Genomic DNA, 9,417 nt, shown 5'->3' with positions numbered 1-9,417 from the left:
ATTAACTCATACCTATGCTACAGGATTCGGAGTTAAATTATTATTAAAATCAAAAGTAGGGCCTGCCTAAGTATCCCTTCATGTGTTTTCAGAGATTTTGCAATCCTGCGGGACTCTTGCATTAGTATTGGAAATGCAGGGACAAGTTCAGAGTGGTTGACCTACCGACCTCTTGACTCGGTGACTGTGAAGAGGCCTTTTGATATGTCTCTACATAACTAACATCCTTGTTCCTCACTACCAGTGCTTCTCTCACAAATTTGTATTTGTCACATTGTTTAAGTGTATATGGACGACCTTTTCAGCGAAAACAAAATACGTCGAGAGAACAATTATGATTTTCATATACTTGGTAGCAAGACTTAGTTTCATAACTATAACATTGGAAGCATAACATGGGTTCGAAATATATGGCCTTACTTTGAGATGGCTCAGAACTTTCTCAGTGTAAATTAAAACTTAAAAGCATCTGAATATTTCAATCTGTAAAGGAATTAATTAAATCATGCAGCAAAATGCTTGTATTAATTTTACAAATAGTAATTTGTTTGAAATTTTACTGTTACACAGGAGCCGAATAAGACATCCAATGTGACTTTCTAGTGTACACAGGTAATGTAAAAATTGTTGAAATCATTAAGGCACTGTCAACTGATTAAATCTTTTCGCTGACATCTATATGTACTATAAACATTTAAACCATGCATCTGAATTTGGAATTCACATTCTATTTGAAATCTTAGTTTACCCCAAGAGTACGTCTTCTCCCAATGCACTTTACAGCGTATCTGGGGGAGAGAGGTCTTTGGTCCGGGAATTCTGCAGATTTTCCTCTCATAACGGTCACCGTTGATGCCACAATGGCTTGGTCCCTGTGTTCCATAATCATCTTGACTATTCCAAAGTTGATATATAGTTCAGCAGTAAATATCGGGTATTTTTTCTCACTGTCTTACACCTACTTCGGTCTTCAGACCATCCGTAAATATTGCCACTGGTCGTTGGGTCTTTGGAAGTGTGTTGTTGAACCCTCTCCTTGGCCCTCTGCTTTAGCTCAACCAGATAGGACCAAAAGGCGATCTGGCCAGTTCCGTGACTTAAAATCTTAGGAGAAATGTGAATAGAGGTCTCGCCGAGATTTCTCATTCTCATGAAAATAGTTCCCTGAGTTGGAGATTGTGGAATTCTTCTTGGTTTTTGTACTAAATAGAATTAACGACGTGTCGGTGGAATGAAAGGATTGGTTCTCTTCTCTCAGCATATAAAAACTGCACAGCCCATGAGTAGTCCAACAATGCGCAACCACGAGTTTTTCTGATGAATATGCCTCTTGTCCATAGTCAGTTTTGCAACAGATAAGTATTGGAAAAAGGTACAGAAGCATTGTGGGGGCTTCTCCCCTGAGAGGCGAGAAAGAGTATAAGATACCGAGTGCCTCCGTTACCTTCAACTTCAACAATTTGATGCGATACAACTGGGAGCTTATACTCGAAATATTTGACCTATATGCTACCCCTCTTGGATAAAGCGCAGTAAGTTTTCGCCCATGAATAGAAAGGGGTGGAAATTTCGTCATCTTTTGTATCTAAAGATGGGTATTGCTCCTCGCAAACCTAGAGTTAACATGTGACGTCGCTTTGTGGACAGGTTATGCTTCCATCCTCACAAAGGCATATTTGGTCGATCACATTTATTTAAATCTATATTGATATGGAGAAATTACATTTTCATTTTTTGATACCCGTGTCAGCCTGAAATCAATAATTTTGTCCATTATCTTGCCGATGCAACTGGTGGTTAGTTTACTTTGCTTGGAAATACTCCTGCAAGACTAAAGTACAATTGCACACATACATACACAACACACACACACACACACACACACACACACACACACACACACACACACACACATTCACAGAAAGAGATAGAGAAAGAAAGAAACATATCATAAGTAGATCCTAAAAAACCTCTTAAGCTAATCAAACATTAACAATAACTCTATTAAAATTGTTTCTCCCGCGATCACCCGACAACTCAGAATGGACTTGCGTGGCATGACAGTCTTCCGGGCATACGAAGTAGGGGAACACCGAAAATTTATATGTCATTTTTAACATCACTCTATTTGTGGCTATTTGCGGACTCATTTTGCTATGTGCTCACATTTTCTATTATTCCACAGCCTCTCTGATTTTCATACACACACATTCTCTCTCTCTCTCGCTATCAATAACCCCCCCTCCTCTCTCTCTCTCTCTCTCTCTCTCTCTCTCTCTCTCTCTCTCTCTCTCTCTCTCTATATATATATATATATATATATATATATATATATATATATATATAATGTATATTTATGTATATATATATATGTATATGTATATATATACATATATATATATATATATATATATATATTTATATATATATATATAAATATTTATTTATATATGTATATATATTTATATATGTATATATATATATATATACATATATATATATATATACATATATATATATTTATATTTATGTATATGTACATGTATACATATATATATATATATATGTATATATAAATACATACATATATATATATATATATATAATATATATATATATATATATATATATATATATATATATATATATATATATATATATATGTGTGTGTGTGTGTGTGTGTGTGTGTGTGTGTGTGTGTGTGTGTGTGTGTGTGTGTGTGTGTGTGTGTGTGCGTGTGTGCGTGCTCGTGCGTGTACAGTATGTATATCTGTATACCCATTTTTTTTCACCTCCATTATCCTCCACTTCCTTTTCCCGGATGTGGGTTTGCTGCTCAGTGTGGAGGGCATCACCGGCCCATACCCAGGGACCGCTTTGGATAATAGGACTTATCCTTATTTGGTTCAAGGCGTGGGGTCGGTAAGCAGTGGGGAGGACGCCTCATCCTGGTGTTTGAAAAATCAATATCTTTATTCGTGTTGAGAAAAGACGCTGGAGGGCCCGTTGCGGCGACGAGCGAGGCGCTTTTCGAATCCTTTATCCATAAGCCAGCATGTGGGAACGTGATACAGGAACTGCTTTTCCCTGGTCCTCAGAATTCGGGAATAAAACTACACACTTGTGAGAAAGGGCGGTATTTTTTTTTCTTTTTCTTTTTTCTTTTTTTTCTTGCGAATTAAAGATTAATAGAAGAACTGCATGGACCGACCATCAGTGGCTGATGTACTATGCAAGATAATCCTAATTTGTGCTTGGTCGAAGAAAAAGATCAAATGCAGATTAATGGATTAGTTAGCTGGCTACGATAGGGTTGTTATTCATCTCTGTACATGTCCTTAAGAGAGAGAAAAAAATGTAAAGAGGGAGAAGAGAACAGCCAGCGGAAATATGAAAATGAGAGGCAGAATTGCACTAAGATACGAATCGCTTTACTTACGAAAGAACACTGCATTCACATTCAAATTTTCATCTCGTAAGTGAAGCATCGAAACACCACATTAAAGATTCGGAACATCTTTAGCAGAGCTCCTGACCATGACTGTAACTAATTTGTTATATACGAGGAACGGATGCCGAAAGCTTTACATAAAATAACTTATATAGCATATTTTTCTATAAGAGGAAACATTGCACTAAGAGACTTTCATCAAAGACTTCTATTAACAAAGGTCAAGGAATATCAGATAAGCTGCAGGATGTGCAGGTTCACAGTAGAGTGTCAAGGGAATGAAATTCTTCCTTGGCACACTTGCTTTTCCTTCGAGCACGTGGGAAGGTCCATAATGCACCGATTATGGACTGTAGCAAACAAAACTTGAAAATGACAGCAAATTTGATATCGCTTTAAATACTTTATTTTGCTTGGCCTCTGTGCCCCAGAGAACGAGAGAGCGAAGAGTCCTGGGTAGGCAGAGAATAGTCCCGTGATGTTGAGAAGTGCAATGCGTTTCGTTGTGAATTTTCATGCGAGACAAAGGCATTGAAATGAAGCCGATTATGCAGCTGGAGCGGCAGATGGAAAACCCGGCCAGAGCCTGGATCTCTGATGACGTGGCACGGGATTTTTTCAGAGATATTCACTCGCACATTAAATCATTGTCATTATCGCCCAATGATTACTATCATTTGTTCAACAGCAATGTTCATTTCTTCTTAAAACTTGTGTAACTCATAATGTTAACATTGTTATAATGAGGTTTTATTTTTGCTTTTTATTGTATATCATCATAGGTGATATACAATAATTTCAAAATCACTATCTATATTCCCTCCCCATTTCTACCTTCGTCATCGTAGCCAGTTCCTTTCCTTCCTCTTCGCTCCGCCCCCCCCCCCCCCGCTCCTTCTTGCCCCCCCCGCCTTCCTCCTCTTTCCCCCCAGCCTCCCAGCCGCATCTCCCCCCCCCCCTCCCCCTCCTCCCGCAACAACACTCAGGCCTCGGAATAACAATCGACTTTTTATAGCTGGATGACTGACACGCAAGCATGCTATTAACAATTAAACTTAATTACCCTGCCCGCTGGGAGACAAAGACGACCCGAGAATGGAAATGCTAAGAGAAATGAGCCATCCGACTCGGAGATGGCATTCCAATGGTTCATGTCCATTCATGAGATTTATGGGAAGACAGATTCGCCATGATGTCTTTGGCCATGCATGACTACGTGGCTGACTGACTGTTGGGTCGCTTGACTACCTGCATGGCCGGTAGTTTTTTTTTATGGATTTTTTATTTGCAAGTGTGTTGTACACTTGTTTTTGTTGATAGACTTTTGTTTACCAATGCCTTTGTTTGCGCGCTTTACTCGTTGTCCCGTGAATGTTTCTTCGTATTATTTGCTGTTCGTTTTAAAATGTCAACAGCGATTGCAGATTCAGTGAGCCAATGGATAGCTGTGAAATTTCCATAAAGTTAGGAAATAATGATGGATAGGTGAAACAAGAATCAAGTTTATTGCATAACCAAAATAGAATAATGAATAGAAAGGTAAAAGTTTAATGAAGAGAGAAAGAGAGAGAGAGAGAGAGAGAGAGAGAGAGAGAGAGAGAGAGAGAGAGAGAGAGAGAGAGAGAGAGAGAGAGATGGCAATCGTCAGAAAAAGAAAATAATAGCAGAAACGGATAGATAGAGTATCCTAATTAATTCACCAATTACCATAAAAAATATATGACTCATATTTGCATTCTTATAATTTGACGTATCCATTTGCATCTATTTAATATTACAGCTGCAAACGTCTTATTCTCGAGAATTCGTTTCTCTCTCTTTCCATCTCCTCCTTCCCAGCTATTCGTCTTCTCAGCGTGATGCTTAATATCCCAAGTACCTTAATTCTTCAAGATGTACAAGAAAAAGGGATATGGCGTGAAAGGAAGATAAGGCGGAGACGCATTGCGGAAGGGGCTTGCCGGGAATGGGAGTGAAGGGAAGGGGAAGAGGAAGGGCGAAAGGGAGGGAGGAAGCGAAGGGAAAGAAGGGGCGACAGGGAGGGAAGGAGGAAGAGCGAAGGGGAGGGAAGAAGCGAAGGGAAAGAAGGGGCGACAGGGAGGGAAGGAGGAAGGGCGAAGGGGAGGGAAGGGAGGGAAGGAGGAAGGGCGAAGGGGAGGGAAGAAGCGAAGGGAAAGAAGGGGCGACAGGGAGGGAAGGAGGAAGGGCGAAAGGGAGGGAAGAAGCGAAGGGAAAGAAGGGGCGACAGGGAGGGAAGGAGGAAGAGCGAAAGGGAGGGAAGAAGCGAAGGGAAAGAAGGGGCGACAGGGAGGGAAGGAGGAAGGGCGAAGGGGAGGGAAGAAGCGAAGGGAAAGAAGGGGCGACAGGGAGGGAAGGAGGAAGGGCGAAAGGGAGGGAAGAAGCGAAGGGAAAGAAGGGGCGACAGGGAGGGAAGGAGGAAGGGCGAAAGGGAGGGAAGAAGCGAAGGGAAAGAAGGGGCGACAGGGAGGGAAGGAGGAAGGGCGAAAGGGAGGGAAGAAGCGAAGGGAAAGAAGGGGCGACAGGGAGGGAAGGAGGAAGGGCGAAAGGGAGGGAAGAAGCGAAGGGAAAGAAGGGGCGACAGGGAGGGAAGGAGGAAGGGCGAAAGGGAGGGAAGAAGCGAAGGGAAAGAAGGGGCGACAGGGAGGGAAGGAGGAAGGGCGAAGGGGAGGGAAGGGGAAGAGGAAGAGCGAAAGGGAGGGAAGAAGCGAAGGGAAAGAAGGGGCGACAGGGAGGGAAGGAGGAAGGGCGAAAGGGAGGGAAGAAGCGAAGGGAAAGAAGGGGCGACAGGGAGGGAAGGAGGAAGGGCGAAAGGGAGGGAAGGAGAAGAGGAAGAGCGAAAGGGAGGGAAGGGGAAGAGGAAGAGCGAAAGGGAGGGAAGAAGCGAAGGGAAAGAAGGGGCGACAGGGAGGGAAGGAGGAAGGGCGAAAGGGAGGGAAGAAGCGAAGGGAAAGAAGGGGCGACAGGGAGGGAAGGAGGAAGGGCGAAAGGGAGGGAAGAAGCGAAGGGAAAGAAGGGGCGACAGGGAGGGAAGGAGGAAGGGCGAAGGGCGAACGGGAGGGAAGAAGCGAAGGGAAAGAAGGGGCGACAGGGAGGGAAGGAGGAAGGGCGAAGGGGAGGGAAGAAGCGAAGGGAAAGAAGGGGCGACAGGGAGGGAAGGAGGAAGGGCGAAGGGGAGGGAAGAAGCGAAGGGAAAGAAGGGGCGACAGGGAGGGAAGGAGGAAGGGCGAAGGGGGGGGAAGGGGAAGAGGAAGAGCGAAAGGGAGGGAAGAAGCGAAGGGAAAGAAGGGGCGACAGGGAGGGAAGAAGGAAGAGCGAAGGGGAGGGAAGAAGCGAAGGGAAAGAAGGGGCGACAGGGAGGGAAGGAGGAAGGGCGAAGGGGAGGGAAGAAGCGAAGGGAAAGAAGGGGCGACAGGGAGGGAAGGAGGAAGGGCGAAAGGGAGGGAAGAAGCGAAGGGAAAGAAGGGGCGACAGGGAGGGAAGGAGGAAGGGCGAAGGGGAGGGAAGAAGCGAAGGGAAAGAAGGGGCGGCAGGGAGGGAAGGAGGAAGGGCGAAAGGGAGGGAAGGAGGAAGGGCGAAGGGGAGGGAGGGAAGGAGGAAGAGCGAAAGGGAGGGAAGAAGCGAAGGGAAAGAAGGGGCGACAGGGAGGGAAGGAGGAAGGGCGAAGGGGAGGGAAGAAGCGAAGGGAAAGAAGGGGCGACAGGGAGGGAAGGAGGAAGAGCGAAAGGGAGGGAAGAAGCGAAGGGAAAGAAGGGGCGACAGGGAGGGAAGGAGGAAGAGCGAAAGGGAGGGAAGAAGCGAAGGGAAAGAAGGGGCGACAGGGAGGGAAGGAGGAAGGGCGAAAGGGAGGGAAGAAGCGAAGGGAAAGAAGGGGCGGCAGGGAGGGAAGGAGGAAGGGCGAAAGGGAGGGAAGGAGGAAGGGCGAAGGGGAGGGAAGAAGCGAAGGGAAAGAAGGGGCGAAGGGGAGGGTAAGAGGAAGAGCGAAAGGGAGGGAAGAAGCGAAGGGTAAGAGGAAGAGCGACAGGGAGGGAAGGAGGAAGGGCGAAGGGGAGGGAAGAGTCCCCGAGAGGTTGGGAAGAACGTGTAGGAGAGCAGAGGGGTTCTTGGGGAGGGAAAGAGAAAATGTTGATGAAGGTAGCAACAAAAGGGAAGGAGGAAAGGGGAGGAGCGACGGCAGGAGGGGAAAACCCGGGGAGGGAGAGGGGAAAGTTGAAGGGATTTGGAAGGGGAGGCTTGAGGGCCGAGCGAGGGAAGGCGAGGGAAACAGATTACAAGCGCCGTGATCAGGGTGTGTGACAGGAACGCTGATCCTTCCCTAACTCCCATCCCTTAAGGGGAGGCAGGTATTAATTAAGCACGTGCCTCGGAGTGGATAGTGGAAGGCGAGCTTTTCGCTCAGGAGGAGGAGGAGGAGGAGGAGGAGGAGGAGGAGGGAGGAGGAGGAGGAGGAGGGGGGGGGAGGAGGAGGAGGAGGAGGAGGAGGAGGAGGAGGAGGAGGAGGAGGAGGAGGAGGAGAAGAGGAGGAGGAGGAGGAGGAGGAGGAGGAGGAGGAGGAGGAGGAGGAGGAGGAGGAGGGAGGAGGGAGGAGGGATGTGGAGGATCAAGGAAGGAGAGATGGAGAGAAGAGGGGAGGCAGATGAGATGAGGAGAGTAATGGGAAACTGGGATGAAGTTATTAATTAAATCACTTATCATTTTACATGAGTATGGCTAATACGGACTAAGAATTAATCCATTCAGAGTAGATATACAGATTACCCTGTTAGCAAATGCAGCGCAGAAGGAGAGCATTCAGATGCATTAGCTTCCCGACCTATTGCTTGATCAGGAGATATAACAATATTTCGTTGATTGCCAAAGAATTACTATCCGAAGATCATGCAATGTTCTGCGCAAGTTGTAAAACTGAGACTGGATAAAATCACCTAGAAACCTGCTGATATATTTTCCCTTATATCTCTGACGTTCAGCTAAATCAGTGGTTCTCAGCCTTTTCCAAGCGCTGGAACCCTTTCACGGATGCTGTTACTCCGTGGAACCCTAACCCCTGTGCGCCCCCGTATACACAGAGTGGTACATAGCAATGAGACACTTCACTTTTCAGCTACATGTCTTATCCGTATTGTCTTATAGGCGAAGACATTCCATGGCCCTACACATTTACACGAATGTAGAGAATTCGATGAAACAAGTTTTCGTTGATTGTGAACGTCTCTTCACGGAACCCTTGGCAGAGAACCACCGATCTCGATCATTCCGTGCGTGTAATGACATCTAATGCAGGAAACTGGAAGCCAAGCAACATTGGCAGTAGATCATTCTGCGAGAAAATCTTTGACAGCAACCGACTTTCAAAACCGCCCCTCCTTTCGTCCCTCTCGCATCACTGAGAGGGCCGCGCCTTTTGTCATCGAAAGTGACAGCCAACATCCTTCCTACGACAAATAAGGAAGGAAAGAGAAATACCGAAATAACTTAAAAAGACTCCCTGATATATTTATCAGTTCTATTTTTTTCTTCCCCAAACTATTTCCACTTGGCTGAACTCTAACCTATTTTTCCTGGGAAATCACTCGCTTCAAGTCAACGTGTTCCTTTCGACAGAGTGTCCTCCCCCGCTCAGTCCAGATTTATCCTCGCTGCCTCTTGCGAAAGGGGAATGTGGAACAGAAAGAAAAGGAAGAAAGGGAGGAAGAGGAGGGAGTTGAAAAGGGCGAGGGAAAGGAGACAGAGAAGGGAAGGGGAAAGGAGGTGGAGGATTATCATAGTGATGTTGCTGAGGACGGTGATGGAAGAAAGGGGACTAGAATAGGGAGAAAAGGAGGAAGAAAAGAAAGAGGTGGAAGGCGTGATTAAGGAGGAGGAAGAGAAAAAAAAAAGAAAAAAATGGAGTTGGAGATAGAGTTGGAAGATGAGGAGTATGAGTTAGAGGAGGAGGAGGAGGAGGA

Source organism: Penaeus japonicus, unplaced genomic scaffold, assembly GCF_977035675.1.
Source record: "Penaeus japonicus unplaced genomic scaffold, GWHDUDI00000001_assembly GWHDUDI00000018, whole genome shotgun sequence".
NCBI classification, from domain to species: Eukaryota; Metazoa; Arthropoda; class Malacostraca; order Decapoda; family Penaeidae; genus Penaeus; species Penaeus japonicus.
Note: the sequence above shows the minus strand (reverse complement) of the source record.